Here is a 17,215-nt window from a genome sequence, read left to right on the forward strand (position 1 = left end):
TGGTGTACCGAAAACCTACTTTTGGGCTGGCGAGGTCATCGAGCCGTACTTATTTGCAAAGGATGTCGGTAATGCTGTTGCGGTTAATGGTATCGGGACATGATAACAAAATCTTTTTGACTTGATATGATATGGACGTAGGCGAATGCCCATGGAATCCCCAATTCTATTTCATTGATTTGATTTTCTGTTTGGAAAAACTAACCGAAAAGGCCCTTCACTTTCTCTTCTTTTCTTCGCTTCTGAATTTGAACCGAAGTAAATATTATAAAAGGTGGTTAAGTTTCAAGGGCAGCATTTATATCCATCCATAGAAATATACGCGACATCCAGGTTTCGTAATTACATTCCAACTGAGGAAGGCAGACGGGCATACAACTGCAAACCTCTATATTCATAGAAATCATCGATATGTCATTACGAAGGACCATCCGAGAATGTTGGGTAACATGAAAGATATGGAACTGAAAACTGTTTATACCGGAATTCGGTTCTACGAGGGGGGTTCAATAAGTACGCGTGTTAGAAATGAAGACACCATTTTTTCAAAATTTTTTTATTTCTTTTTAGAAAGATACACTTCTCCCAACGCTCTGGTCAGTTTTTTAACCCCTCCAAAGAATAGGATTTGACGAACTCTCCAAAATACTCCTCTATATCGGCGATGACTTCCTCGTTTGAACTACATTTTTCCCCGCTGGCCATTTCTTCATGTTAGGGAACAAGAAAAAGTCGCAGGATTCATATCGGGTGAATACGAACCAAATTTTTTTCCATAACGCAATTCATGCAGTTTGGCGGCGACAACTCCGGGTGAATGTGCTAGTGAATCATCGTAGTGAAACACCACCTCCTTTTTCACCAAATGCGGCCGTGTCTCCTTCAATTTTTTGTGAAGCGGTCCCATAACTCATTGTAGTATAGTCCAGTGATCGTTCTTTCTTTTTCTAAAAAGTCCATGAGGATGACCTAGTTCGCATCCCAAATAATCGTCGCCATGTCCTTTCCGAAATTGACAAATTCACTTCTGACGCACTGTGGGCTTTGTGACCTCGCGCACTTTCGATAGTCGATCAGCGAGAATTCATGACGTGGCCTTATTCAATTATTTTATCGGTAATCACATCTGCCGGGCGTCCCGATTGCTCCTCATCAAAAACGGATGTTCGCTCTCGTTTAAATTCATTGAGCCAATATCTGAGAGTAGTCATAGATGGCGAAGCGTCCTCACAGACAGCATCCAACTTTGCTTTTATCTCCTCTCATTTTTTCCCAAAAAACGAATTACCTACGATACTGCTCTTATTCCATCTTAGCGAAAATCACGAAACGCGTCTTACTCGAAAAGCTGCCAAATCCAAACTAACTTCTTAATCAGTCTGAAATTTGTTTTGCCGTCGTTTGATAGATGGCACCCCACGATGCCAGCACCAACTTCCCTCAGGAACGCCCTCTGTCATCAAACACGGGTACTTATTGAATCGCCCTCGTATTTTCCATTTACTTGTATTCGCTCCATTTTGATTCATTTTATTTGTGCATCCAGAAGTCGGACGTTCAGTTTTGTTCAAGGCCAGTGATGCCCAAAATTGTCTTTTTGGCGGCCAATCTCTTCCAGAGAACAAATTTGGATATTCATGTGTATACTTGAGTGTTTTCATGTATATTGTTATTTGAAAGCAAGCTAACCGATTAAGAGCGAGTCAAATCTATTCAAAGTAGTGCCATTAGACCAGCTTATTTGTTTCCCTTTTTCGCCTTGTACATTAGGACGCCAGGATAAAAATAGGTAAATGTGGAAAACTACTTTACAACTCCGCTACTTTCTTTTGTTGTTATATTTGAATGTACAAAACAAACAGTAGAATGTACTGAGGTTGACTACCTGCTCCATCTAAACAACAACTGCGGTCAATTGGTAACACAAAGGCACCACAATAAAAGCAGGTACGGCAGCAGCTATGCGAATAGTTAGGAGTGCCAGAAATATTTTTTGTAATTCAATAGAAATTTCTGGTGAGTATAAAATTTTATTTTCCTACACGCGCCTATTCCTGCCTTTGTAAGATCATTTCTTAGCATTAGCAGTGAGCATTGGTGAGTGAGTGAGTCCTATGAGTTTTACAAAAACGAAACGAGCGTATATGCTCTGGGCATAATTGTTCAAAGCGAATCCATACAAGGTGATGGCAGTGGTACAATAACAAAATTTACATGTCATTTTATTTTTGCACGTACTTTGTTTTTGCTAGCTGGTCGGTTTCAGAGTCGAAATTTCAATCAGAGTGTAAATAAACAAGCGATCCACCACTAAGAAGATTATTTTGATAAATCACAAGAAGAAACACAAAACAGCAATCCTGCTGCTATCAGCTTGCATGGATGCGCCTTGGTTTCATTTGGGTATCAGCAGTTTGATGTTTGGTTGAAATTTTAGAGGTACGTTCCAGCAGTCCAGTATCTCTTTTTTTACTTTACAGAATAATTAATCTGATCACATACAGCTATGCGCTTTTAAGGGGTTAGGGGTAGTCGGAGGCCTAGAAAAAATGATGATTTTCAATAATTTTTTTTGCTAGTGAATTGCTTTATTTTACAAAAAATAAAAACATAACATTAATACATCATGTTTCGACTTGACTTTAGCAAATTTTCAACAAAAAAAAATAATAATTGTAAAAGTTATCGTTGTTTATGTGGAACCCATTTCGCCATAAGTCCCTTGCGGTGATCATCACAAGACTTTGGAGATTCATCTGAAATCAATCGGACAAGAGAAATTAGTTTTATTAATAGATAATTTTGTGCTAATCGAAGCTTTTTTCAAAATTAACAATATGGCGGCCTCACCAAATAATATATATTTCAGATTTTCGAGAAAAAACTGACAGCTAATTGTTTGAAAAAATCGAAATTTTTGAAAAAAAAAAATTCTCCGATCAGGCATGTTTTTTAAATCCAGTATAAATTTGCTTGATGATAAGTGATCACCAGTTCAAAAAACATAGTTTTGAGAAAAACCCATTTCAAGCTTTGCGAATGCTCCATAGCGCCCTCCGTTAATTCTTGACTAACTCGAAAAGTATTTGTCGGATTCACTTCAAATTTTCACACAATATTTTTAAGATATTATACTTTAAGAAAATGCAAAAAAAATTGTTTTTTCAAATTCTGACTACCCCTAACTCCTTAATTCACAGCGGTTATATCAACTCAAGTTGGTTATTTTAAGTTGTTGGTTTCCACGCCATTCTTTACATTTTTAACACACTTTTATTAGGTCGGGTTGTATGTATGTACGTATGTATGTATGTATGTATGTATGTAACGGAATCTTTGAGCTTAATTTTCACTGGCTTCTAAAAATCTGATCGGCTTGGAGTTTTGCACACCTATCAAGGACCGATGACAATGCAATAATTTGATAAAAGTTTTCCACTATCCTTATTGGGATTGCCAGGATTAATATTTTCTTTTTTTACTTGTGGGCAAAAAGTAAGGTGAATTTGGTTGTAAAATGAAAAATCTTTATTTATTCTTGTAAATCAATTTCATCGCCTTCAAAATAATCCCCTCGCGATGAAATACACCTATGATAACGATTTTTCCAATCCCCGAAACATGCCAAATAGTCCATTTCCGGTATAGCCATCAGCACTTTCTTCGATTCAGCTTTTATCTCCTCAATCGACTCGAAACGCGTTCCCCGGAGTGGTCTCTTGAGTTTTGGGAATGGCCAGAAGTCACACGGAGCCAAATCAGGCGAATACGGTGGTTGCGGAACGATATGCGTGGAATTTTTGGCGAAATGGTCACGAACAACGAGTGCAGTGTGAGACGGTGCATTATCGTGATGCAAAAACCAAGAGTTGTTGGCCCATAATTCTGGTTTTTTTAGATGAATTGCTTCACGTAAACGACGCATAACGTTTAAATAATATTTCTTATTAACAGTTTGGCCAGGTGGAAGGAATTCATAGTGCACCACACCACGAAAATCGAAAAAAACTGGCCAATGGAGTGGGGTAGCCGTTTCTCAGGCTCCCTCCACAAAATAAGTTCTTCATCCCGATTACTTCTTTATCACGGCCGATAACTGCATAGCTTTAGACTCATAGTCGATAAGAAAGGAATTAAATATAACACGAATATATCGAATCATTAATTCACTGACTGCAATGATAACAATAATTTTCATTCATAATAAAAAATAGTTTAAACAAAAAAAAAACTAAAAAACACGCTTTTTTGCTAATCGAACTAAAAAGTAGAAAATAAAAAATAGTTTAAAAAAACTAAAAAACACCCTTTTATTGCCAATCGAACTAAAAAGTAGAAAATAAATTTTAATGACAAAGGGACCTATGTATAATGAAGTAATAGCAAATCGAACGATCAGTCATAGTCAACTACCTCAGAACAGAATTATAACAAAAATTAAGATACAAATAGAGTAATTCAAATTAGAGTTAAAAGCGTGGGATGCATTTTGCTTCACTTTCATAACCTTCTGTACATAGGTAGTTGCCAATAGAATGATTGTAATATTTACTATATCAAGCATCCCACGCTTTTAACTCTAATTTGAATTATTCTATTTGTATCTTAATTTTTGTTATAATTCTGTTCTGAGGTAGTTGACTATGACTAATCGTTCGATTTGCTATTACTTCATTATAGGTCTCTTTGTCATTCAAATTTATTTTATACTTTTTAGTTCGATTGGCAATAAAAGGGTGTTTTTTAGTTTTTTTAAACTATTTTTTATTAATATTCTCTTGCAGGTCTGGTTTTAAGTGATTTGCTTATTTAACATAGTACTACAATACAGAGAACTGTAATAGTTTGCTCTCAACGAACAATCCAATGGAATTGCACACAGAGCACCAACAAAGGTAAAAACCTGCATGACACTAAGCATTGTTGCTTGAAAATAATATTGTGAGAGACAGAAATAAAAACAATAGAGAATAAAGAAAATGAGAATCAGAGCAGTTTTATATAAGGATTCTTTACTTATTTAATACATGCATTGTATTTATTTTAAGGAGAAAATAAATTAGCTGACCTTTTGTTCGATATGAATACATTTTTTGTATTTAATTTTGACTCAGTTACAAAACTAAGAGGCATACATACATACAACAACATTTATATTTAAAAGCATTATTTCTTTAACTGCAATATAGCACTTTGTTCTTCTGAGATTAGATTTTAGGCAGCTCAAACGCTAGTATTATATTGGAGTAAAACGGTGAGTGAGAAATGCGATATTGCCGATGCAGGTAAGTTTTCTTTAATTTAGTTAGCAAAAAAAAAAAAACACAAATTATAACAGCAGAATTTTACCATGCAAAATATTTTTTTTTAATTTATAGTATCTACCTAAGAAAAAACGTTAATTTCAACAGAAGATAGCTTCTAAGTGAGAAAAAGATATTTTTGCAGGATTATTCCACTTAACAAAGAAGATTATTCCACAAAAACAGTTCACATTCTCTTTTCAAAATGAAGCTTGAAACAATTACTGCTTTCGATTCATGAACCACCCACCTATTAAGTAGTGAATAAAACAAAAGATTTTTCTTGAATCCAATGATGCATATAATTTGCCAACACTGCATTATTTTGTTTTGACAAACTAAAAAATAGTAAAAATATAAGGCCTCTCCTATTCGCCATTTCCCCACTAACTACCTCTATGCTCGATTAACTTCATGAAAAATTTGCCTGCTAAAGCAACAACAAAGTTATCGAGTAAGATTCGCTGCTAGCGAATATGGCTATAGCTCATTACAGTGGTAGGCCGCACTGCCTTACCAACACATGTAATTTTAGGCAGCTCTCTTCCCGCGTTGCCGACATAAGTTCATTTGTACCAGTTGTTTCATCTATTCGCCACTTCCTTGGTAAAGCAGTGTTAATGAGCTATAGCCATATTCGCTAGCGGCGAATGTTGCTCGATAATTATGTTGTTGCATTCGCATGCAAATTTTTCCTGAAGTTAATCGAGCATAATGATAGCGAGCGAGGAAATGGCGAATAGAAGAGGTCTATAATCATACTCGCTAGCGGTACTACTCGATAACTTTGTTTTTGCTTTTAAATGCAAATTGTTCGTCAAGCGAGCAGAGCCCAAGCGTAGCGAGCAGCGAAGTGGCAAATCGAAGGCGCTTATTATTTGATAATTTATAAACTTTACGAGGGCCAAATGGTGCACGAATTCTTCTAATGTAATTATTTTTTGCATATTTCTGTATAATTATGTACTTAGTCCTGCCATAAGAAGCGAATTTTCAAGGCAGACAAAGAAAGAGGGAGAGACCCGAGAGAGAATGAGAGAGAGATAGGGGGGGAGAAAGATTATATATCCAAATAAATTTACAACATTTGCAGAGAATACAAATAGTCAAAATTTACAAAAAACGGTCAAGGGTCGACCGGTGTAGGTAAACGCCCGGCACAAATCATGGCAACAACGCGCACTACTCCCGCACAAACGCAGCGATTCCAGGACCGCAGTAACGGCACAAATTACCGCAAGGCAATACCAATAAATCCGACGCCGGAATGGATTGTACTTTATAGTACGCACAAGCACTAGCCAGGAAACAGAATAAACACCGAAAAGTAGGCACCAAAAAAACCAAAAAGACGCCAAAAAAATTGGGACCAAAAACGTCCCAACAGTAGGCACCAAGGAAATATAACGCCAAAAAGTAGGCACCAAAAATATATTTCCTACAAGTTTGCACCAACAAACAAGCGCCAAAAAGTAGGCAGTGTTATTTCTAACTAGAAATTAGCAACCACAAGGAAAAACTCAGGAAAAATAGTCTAAAGTGTTTCTATGATATATATAAGGTATAGCTCTTTCTCTCTATACTTTTCCTCTACGTTATATCTTTTTTCTCTCTCGCGGAACGAAAATGCCCAAAACGTTGCATGGCCTTGAAATTTTACTCTCCATTCTCGCTCGTTCATCGAAGCCTAAGAAGTTTAACTTCGTGCGCCGTTGACGGCTCGAACCAAAGATTGTTTGAGACTCTCCAAATTTCTGTGAGGTCTTTGACAGGCAATGTCGAATTTATGGCAAGACTAATTATTAATATTGATAGACGAAAAAGTCGTTTCGTATTTTGTCAATGGATGTCGTTGGAGTCATCTATCTCCAGTGCTACCAATCACATTGTGTCATATCATATGGTGTTAGAAAGGTGACATTTTAAGCTTCATTTAACCAAAAAAAAAATTAAATTCGGAGAATTTGAAAAAAGTTATAGCTGTTCAAAGATGAGTGAAAATAATGAAGAAATTCGCTAAATTTTGCAACTTTTGTATAAAAAAGGGAAGAATGCCACGCAAGCCACAAATGAAATTTGTGAAGTTTACGGAGACGATGCTGTATCAGTTCGTGTAGCACAACAATGGTTCGCTCGCTTCCGTTCTGGAAATTTCGATGTGAAAGATGCACCTCGCTCCGGTCGACCTATCGTTGAAAAAGTCGATGAAATTATGGAAAAGATTGATCAGGACCGTCACATAAGCTGCCATGACATCGCCAAGGCACTAAACATTCATCATCAAACGGTTTTGAACCATTTAAAAAAGGCTGGTCACAAAAAGAAGCTCGATGTTAGGGTCCCACATGAATTGTCTGTGAAAAATTTAATGGACCGAACTAACACCTGCGATTCTTTGCTGAAACGAAATAAAATCGAACCTATTCTGAAGCGAATGGTAACAGCAGACGAAAAGTGGATCAAATACGACAATAATGTGCGGAAAAGATCATGGTGCAAGGGTGGTGAAGCTCAACAAATGGTCGCAAAGCCAGGATTGACGCCTCGAAAGGTTATGCTGTGTGTTTGGTGGGATTGGAAAAGAATCATCCACTATGAGCTGCTCCAGCTTGCTCGAACGATTGATTCTACACTTTACTGTCAACAACTGATGAGATTGACGCAAGCAATTGGAAAAAAAACGGCCAGAACTGATCAGCAGAAAGGGCGTCGTCTTCCATCAGGACAACGCTAGGCCGCACACATCTTTGATGACTCGGCAAAAACTGGAAGAGCTTGGCTGGGAAGTTTTGATGCATCCACCATATAGCCCTGACCTTGCACCATCGGATTACCATTTGTTTCGGTCAATGCAGAACTCCCTTAATGAAGTAAAGTTGGCTTCAAGAGAAGCCTGTGAAAATTACATGGCGCAGTTTTTCGCCGAGAAACCACAAAAGTTTTACACTGATGGAATAATGTCTCTAGAAGAAAAATGGCAAAAGGTGGTCGACCAAAATGGTACATAATTGGTTTAATAAAGTTCATTACAAATATAAACAAAAAAATGAGTTGAAGTTTGTTTAGAAATACGAAAACACTTTTTCGACTACCCAACGAAATTCATCAAAATGGGTCACCTCCGTTCACCAACCAAAACAATGAAAAACTTTAATGAAATTGTTCTTAACGTATTTTTATTTATTTTATTTATCTTCTTTCATTTCTTTACTCGTTTAAAGTTCTTGCTAAATTGAGCAATTTTTATATAATTTATTTTCATATATTGTAATTTTATTTATATGTATTCATAATAATGTTTTTATTTTTTTTTGTTTTTGTTTTCATTTCGTTACTAATTATTATTATTTGTTATGCCTAAAAATAAATAAATTAAATTTATATAATTAATTGTTTATGATTTTATTAAAGTCACTGTATTAACTGGTTTTTTCGCGCATTTCAATTACATTTTTTAATATTATTTGTTAATAATATTTTTTGTTTTTTTGCTTTAAATCGTTATTTGGATTTGGGTATATGCATTTAATTATTATGTTGTTGTTTTGCTAATGTTCTTATTGCACGTTCAGCTGGTATAAATGAAGGCGCTGGTTCGAAAGAGTTACATATTTTTTGTTTGCAAAAAATTGTAGAAAATAAAAAAAAATAAAAATATTAACTCATTGAATATCTGCAAATGAATTACGTACAAAAACTGTGGTGAGTTGGAAGTGCGAATTCACAGGAAATGGAAATTTTGGGGCCTTTCGAGAACCATTGGGATGCATGCGTTTGGATTTGCAGCCTAAGTTAATTTATTTATCTTTTTTGTATTGTATTGACCACATCGTCGCGAGTTTTACAATTCGTTATTTTTTGACGTTAATCTGTTTTTTTTTTTCATTTATTTGTTCAACTATTTTCTGCAGTTTTCAACTTCATGCAACTCTGTGAACGGTGCATGAACTTTGGTTGCTTGTATTTTTTAATTTTCTCTTTATATTTTTTCATATTTCTATAAGGTATTTTTTATTACTTTTATTAGTTAAATAATTATGTGTTCATTTGAATTACTTAAACTTAAATACGAGTACGTTTATGTTTTGATGAACATTAAAAATTGTTGTGTCTGCAGTGTTTTTTTTATTAATATGTATATACATACGAGTATATGTATGTATATATATATATATGTCTTTCAATTCAACCAACTCGAATGCCTTAATCGTAAAATAATGATTTCGTGTTTGTTTTTGTTTTTATTTTTGTTCTTTATTTTTTTTTTTTTTTTTTTTGTTATGTACATTTAGAATAACACACAGCATAGCCTAGTCAGGTGTTCACAGTCGCCCAGCTATGCACGCAAGTGGCTGCGGGTTGGAAAATATAGAAATCTGGTAGTTGGATAGATGAATTTGCGTGGAAAATGAATTGGAATTCAGTAATTGAAGTGCTCGTTAAATGCTTCATAAATGCAAATGTCCAAGCCCTTTTTGAAAGCTTCATGGAAAAAAATCACTTTTGCAGCTTAGCTGTGCCCCAATGAAAACTTCAACCAGTCGATGCTGTAGGAGTCGATTTTCAATTATTTCGAATATTTTTTTATTGAAATATTCCAATGCAATTATTTTAAAATTTTACTTGTCTGTGTTAACATTTGGTTTTGATTTCATGTTCCTACTTACGTAATTTTCTAATTTAAATTTCTGCTTCAATTAACTATTTATTATATACTATTTTATAAAAAAAAAGGGTAGTGGAAATGAGTTCCAAATAAACCGAAAAAATGCAAGCTGCTACACGTAACAGCATCAACTCAAAGGACTAAAATAAAAAAATAAATATAAGAAATAACTAAATAAAATTCCCGCGTAAAATGAAATATTTATAAAAGTCAATTCGAGATCTTGGAATCTGTTATGTTCCTGGTTATGTCTGCGAGTCATTAAGTGCGGCTACAACTGCCCGTCTGATGGAAATAGGGGGACTTACGGTAATAAAAACGAGAGTATTATCCACAAATGAAATCTTCACATATTCGGACAGTCAAGCGGCAATAAAAGCGCTAGAATCTAAAACACACTCGTCAAAAACAGTTATAGAATGTTTTAAACTTCTAAATGACGTATCAAAATACTACAAAGTACACCTTGTTTGGGGGCCAGGCCACAGGAATATAGCAGGGAACAGCAAGGCAAACAAACTTGCTCGAACCGATACAACGCTCGATCTCCAACCGGATAAGATGCTGATACCTATGCCTATAGCCACTTGTAAATTACTTTTAGATAGGGAAACCATCAAAACGGTTGACAAAACCTCACAAGTTGGCAATACTTCACAACATGCGAACTAAGCAGACAGACATGGCCGAAATGGAACAGCGGTCGTTTGAAAATTTTGTTAAGATTTAACGGAGAAGCTATAAGAAAAATGATAGGGGTATTAACTGGTCACTGTTTAATAGGCAGCCACGCTAGAAGGTTAGGACTCCCGTACTTCGATTTCTGTAGAAGCTGCCTTAAAACAGAAGAAGAGGAAACAGTCAGACACCTTTTATGTGAGTGTGAAAGCTTAGCTATGAGGAGGCTGCGCACTCTTGATACGGCATTTTTAACCGATGTAGCGGACATAGCCCATCTAAAACTAACGAAGTTCTGCTCGTTTATTAAAGCTACCAGATGGTTTGAAAAGGAACCCTTAGGGTAAGGACAAGCTCCAGTGGTATCACAATTCACCTGCGAAAGGTCTAAGTGTGTCGCTACGACAACCACCCAACCTACCTAGCTATTATTAGATTTAAATATACCTATAGAGTAAAGTTCCGTGAAAATATGGCTGCGAGTTTGAAAATGTTATAGAAAATAAATGGGTAACAAATTTTGCCTAAAAAATGTATGTCCAATCTGGCTGTAAAAGTTCGCAGAACAACCGCCAGGTGACGCTTTACAACTCAACTGATTTGAGTTCTGTTTTCATTTTTGTTAGATTACCACATCTGCGATTAATATTTCTACCAAAAATTTTAGCGCCAATGCTGGTCATTTGTAAAAGTTACGCCGTTTTAAGTAAATCTACCCTTGCACGTGTTTTCGATTTTTTACAGTTCTAAAAATGGATTTGCTACTACGAGTTTGTATTATTGCGTTAAAAATAGATTTAATGGAGCAAACATTTTTGAAATTTTGGGAAACTGTCCCGGTTATGATACTCAAAAAAAACTGCCGAAAGGCGTTTACGAGCGGCATGAACGCTTCAAAAGCGATCGTGAGTCCATCGAGGATGCCGGGCCATCGACATCGAAAAAGGATGAAAACATTAATAAAGTGAAAGAAAAGTTGATCAATAACCGCAAATTAGCCATCAGAGAGCTGGCATAGGACTAGAAATTTACTTATGGGTCCGTTCAGGGGATTGTAAGTAATGATTTAAGTTTGCGCTGTGTTGCCTCAAAGTAAGGATATGAATTTCATGCAAAAAAGGGACCCCCTTGATATCGCCAAAGACATGATTTTCAAGGCTCAATCCGACACAACATTCATCAATCGCACCATTTCTGGAGGCGAGACATGGATTTATGAGTAGGCGAGTGAATGATAGCTCCGAATGAACCTTTTCAGTAAAAACAGAAAGCGATGCTCACGGTTTTTATGGATTACAAGGGTATTGCACACCATGAATGTTTGCCAGAAGGTCTGACAGTTAATATGAACTATTATTTTGGCGTTAAGAGTTGTCTGCGCGAAGCAATTCGGCAAAAAAGGAAGAATTTAAGGGAAAACAACTCATGGATTTTGCGCCATGATAACCCAGCATCGCACAGTTCGATAATTATCCGTGAATTTTTGACCAAAAACGAAACGAGCCCTCCAACAGCCATCGAATTCACCTGATATGACTCACTGTGATTTTTTTCCGTTTGATCGAGTCATAAAATCACTACGGGAAATGCGGTTTAACAGCCGCAAGGTAGTAATGGAAAAATCAAAGATGGCTTTGGTGGCTATAACAAAAATAGAGTTCCAGAAATGTTTCGAGAACTGGATCAAACGCTGGCATAAGTGCTTTACAGTTGACGGGGAGTACTTTGTTGGCGATAATCTCAGTTTTTAGAGATAAACTTGTATTTTGAATTTTCTGAATGTATTTCGGGAACTTTTTGATCAAGGTGGTAGGGTTTAATAATCTCCCCCGGAAAACTGTTCTTTCATTTGATATTTCATGCTACCGAAAGGGTAGTCACGCACAAACTCACTCGGCTCCGGTGACAAGGACAAGAGAGCGCTGGGTTGACTTCTGTCGCCTAGTAATGAGCACTACGCTAAATGTATTCCAGAGCTGTGAGAAATTTAACTAATCCCAAACATCGGATGATGGTTCAGTCGAAGCTATTGTGAGCATAACTTTCAGATAACACAATTCCTGATGGGTCATGGCTGCTACCAGAAGTACACCCACTGTGACCAGCGACAGACGTGATTTAGCCGCATTTTCAACCGTAAAAAAACTGTCTTGCTCTACAGCAGAAAGAATGAGATAGCTTTAGTGAAGCCATCCCGATACATTCTGTGTATTTCTGCAGTGAATTAAATATACGAGATTGAGTATCAGCTGTTGTGGACAACAAAGTGGGGATGTTCCATTACCCGACCATACAAAGTACTAATAACAATTACTAGCAGGTCTCAACTAGACCCAATCCAACGCCTAATCAGGGTTCTAAATATTGCGATAGAGCCCATGCCTATTAAGTATTCTATGTTAAAGATTAAGTAGTGCCGCCAATGAACTGATTGTCCTTTACCAGTGTGGCTTTAGATCCTGCAACTTCACTTCCAATCAGATATTCACAATACAGTAAGTTTTGGGGAAAACCTGTAAAAAGACGATGGAAAGGTACCATTGATTTGCCAAGTTTAAAGCAAGAAGTGTATGTAGTGTGACAATTAGTTTTGTCAGAATTGGGAGGCATCGCATCGAGCCGCGAGTGATTCTCTATCAGGTGTTGTTCTGTAATGTAATGAAAAAACGAACTGCAAAACTATTCGCCCGCTCAGGTGCCATCTCAACATACTTCTGCGAGAGCGTACAATTGTTGGCGCATACTAACAAAAACAACGTGTGTTATCAACAACATCTGTCTCAGCAGCCTGCTTTCTCTGAGTTCGATACATAAAAAGCAAAGTCATTGCAACATCAAATGAGCCTGTTGTGGTGTGCTCTGCGCGCTAGCGAATACCGCAAGCGTTGAAATACTGAGCCTTGGAAGTTTTATAATGCCTTTGCGCGTAGAATTGAAATAAAGCGAGTCTATTGGCTAGGTTATGCTCTCCGCAAATTCTTTACTCCAAGAGAAAGCATAGTAAAAGTAATGAATAAACTAAAAAGTATTCATATGTATGAGTAAGTATATAACCCTAAAAGAATTTTAAGTTCTACATAAAAAAAGACAAATGCTTAAAGGAAAAATGTTTAAAGTATTTCGTATTCCAAATCCATTTACTCAAATCAAATATAATATTTCGAAATATTGGCGGAAATTAGAAAAAAAAGTCTTACTCTTACTTACGCTTCGTCTTTTATTAGTAGATATTTATGTAAGTATATCATTATGTATATTTTTTTAACTTTTCCAAGTGCAATAAAATTATACCGTTACGCGCTATTTTCACTGGGATAGTGATTAGTAGGTATTTTAATTTTTTTTTTTTTTAATTTTGTCTTGTTTTTCATTCATGTACTATTTTTTTTGTTTGTTTTGTTGTTTCAATATGTACAAAAAGAACATAACATTGTTGTCGCTATTTTCACTTTAAAAACCTTTTTTGGCAGTGCATTGAAAATTTTAACTATATACGAAATGACTTAAACCATTATATATACGATTAGAGTTATGTTTCTCTGCTTAAGTTCGGCCTTTGCTTGCTTTTGATAATCGGTTTTCTGTTTTCTGTTTTCTGCTTTTTGTTTTGTTTTTTTTTTTGTATTTATTTCATTTTAGGCTAATTACATACGTTAATGTCATTTTACTATGTTTTTTTTTTTTTGTTTTTGCTTATTTTATTTTCATTGTGTTATTGTTGCTTCTTTTTTCTGGTTAACTATGGCGCTAATGTTGTTGCATTTTAATTTTTTTTTTTTTATATTTTTTATTCCTCTATTTTTCGTTTTATTACAATTTTTTGCCTATTAATTTTATTATTTGTTAATAGCTACGATTATTGTTGCCACTATTTATAAATTTATTTAATTTTTTAACTTCATATTTACATACAGTATATTTCGCACAAGGTACATTCGATTTGAATTTTTTTGTTTTTCCGTTTTCATTTTTCATTTTTCCTTTTTAATTTTTAATCTTTAATCTTTATTTCTTGCATTTGTGTTTTCATGCTTTCTATTTGGGGCAAATTCTGCTTACGATAACTATTATTTGTTGTTTGTTTTTGTTATTTTCGTTTTATTTTCAACTTAAGTAAAATACGCACATCCGTGCGTGTATACAAAGAAATGCAAAAGTGAGAAACATACAACAACGAATTGCTTGGTGAAAGAAAAATTTGCTTAATCTGTTTTTTGTTGATTTTTTCCTTCTTTCTCTCTTTCTTTTTAATGGAAGACAGTAGTCGTATTTATACAAAAATTTACTTAAAAAATGCACACCGATTGCAAACGCGAAATCCTTAATTCAATTGCGGGAAGTGCCTTTAGTTGTGTGACGTGGCATATGTGTGTGTGGGAGAGTGAGTGTGTGAGTGAGAGTGTTCGCATGCGTGACAAGTTTGAGTATTACCGTAGCATGGCATATTTGATGCATTACTCATTTGAAAATGAATGAAGAGAAATCATTTGCAGCATTCATTTAAAATTATAGGAACTTTGTAGCGTAAAACTGCCGTGTGATGAGCGCGAAATGTGCTGTGTATTTGCCTTAAAGCGCATAAAAGTGTCTTCGGAATGTAATTGCGTTTACATGAGTGTGTGTGTATGTGTGTGTGTGCTTGTGTTGTTACATGCCACGCGAATTGGGAGTACATAAATACATATGCACATATTTATGTGTTTTATTTATTTTCATTCTTAGAAAATCAGCTTAAAAATAATTATTTATTTAAAAAAATTATTCTCCTCTGTTTGGCTGAAAAATTATTTGCTATAATTAATTAATTAAATTTAATACTTAATTTTGTAAATTAGTAAAATATTTCCATACTTAAGTTTTTCCTTTACTTTTTTATTTAATCGCTTAATCGCTTTTTTCGCATGCATATTTTGTAACATTTGTTGTTTTTATTTCCACTAACATTTGCTTTTTTTGTTTTTTTTTTGTTTTGTGTGTTTTGTTTTCTTGCATTTACCGTTATCTATCTGCAGTTGATTTGCTGAATTGGTATTAAAAAATTGCATCATTTCAAATTCCTATCGATATACAACTGAAGTTGACTAACATCTCTACACATTTACTTATTATAATATAAATATACATACACATTATCGTTATTTAGAATATTTTTTGCAATCTCTTAAAAATATTAATTTCATACATAATTACATACATATAAACAGAAGTAGCAATAATCGAGCGTAAACTATTACGCGTAGAAACGAAAAAGTTCTGAATTGGATTTTTGAATTAGAATCGAAACGAAGCTGATAATTTATTGAGGTGATTCTCGGAAGGAGGCGCTGCTATTGAAAAGCGGTTGTTGCTCAACGGCATAGGCTAGGCAGGTCTTCAGATATAAAATTTACTAAAATTCACGTTCACTTGCTCGTACACACATTGTTTTTGTTGGTAAGCATTGTCCGATTCTGTGTAAAACTTTCTAAATGAAACCTCGCGCACTCAATGGGACTTTGCTACTTGGGACGCTACTTGAGTCAATGGCACCAGAAGTGCATTAAACATGAAAATGAAAGAAAAAAGGAAGTGAAAAGAAAATATGCTTTTTCTAGTAGCAGCCGCTTCTTGGCAGGCATCGACAAACATCTCCGACTTTACTGCTGTCATGCAAAAGCTTCTCATAAAAACCAACTGCATGCCAGCGTTGGGATCTCCACTTATAAAAAAAAAAATGTTGAGTTGTGTCCCACTACTTTTTATAAGTATTGTCTAATACTGCAACCAGTGTAATTTGGACAAAATTTGGAACCGCTTTGTGGCCGTCAAATACGCCTGGTGATGTGCCAGTGTGATTTGGAGCGCAGGCAAGAGTCGATGCAGTAACTACATAAAGGGTTAGGGGCAGCCAGAATTATCAAAAAATTGTGTTTTTTTGCATTTTCTTAAAGTATAATATCATAAAAATACTGTGTGAAAATTTAAAGTGAACCCGACAAACACTTTTTGAGTTATTCAACAATTAAAAGAGGGCGCTCGGGCGCTTCGGAGTGCAAAGCAAAACTTTAAATGCGTTTTTCTCAAAACTATGTTTTTTGAACTGGTGATCACTGTAACTTAAAACCCGCTTGGTAGATTTCAGTTAAATGTATACTACTTTTGAAAAACATAAAAAACTCGTGCCTGATCGAAGGATTTTTTTTTTAATTTCGATTTTTTTTAACAATTAATTCTCGGTTTTTTTCAAAAATCTGAAAAATATTTCCTGAGACCGCCATATTGTTAATTTTGCAAAAAAGCTAAAAAAATTATACGAAATCATCATTTTTTCGGGCCTCTGACTACTCGTAACCCCATAAGAAGGTGAGAAGGGCCACCAAAAGAAGTCTAAAGTGGAAAAGTTGTACGCGAAGATTATGGCTGCCACCTTCTAGGATAGTGAGAGCATTTTCTTAGTTGATTACTTGCACATTTCTTAGTATATTACAATAAATGACCGGCACTGCGCTAATGTACTGTATCAGGCACGTGAAGCTGCTATGAGAGATAATTCTGAAAGATAATACGCCCGTTCGCACCTCTCATATTA

Source organism: Anastrepha obliqua, chromosome 3 (assembly GCF_027943255.1).
Source record: "Anastrepha obliqua isolate idAnaObli1 chromosome 3, idAnaObli1_1.0, whole genome shotgun sequence".
NCBI lineage: Eukaryota > Metazoa > Arthropoda > Insecta > Diptera > Tephritidae > Anastrepha > Anastrepha obliqua.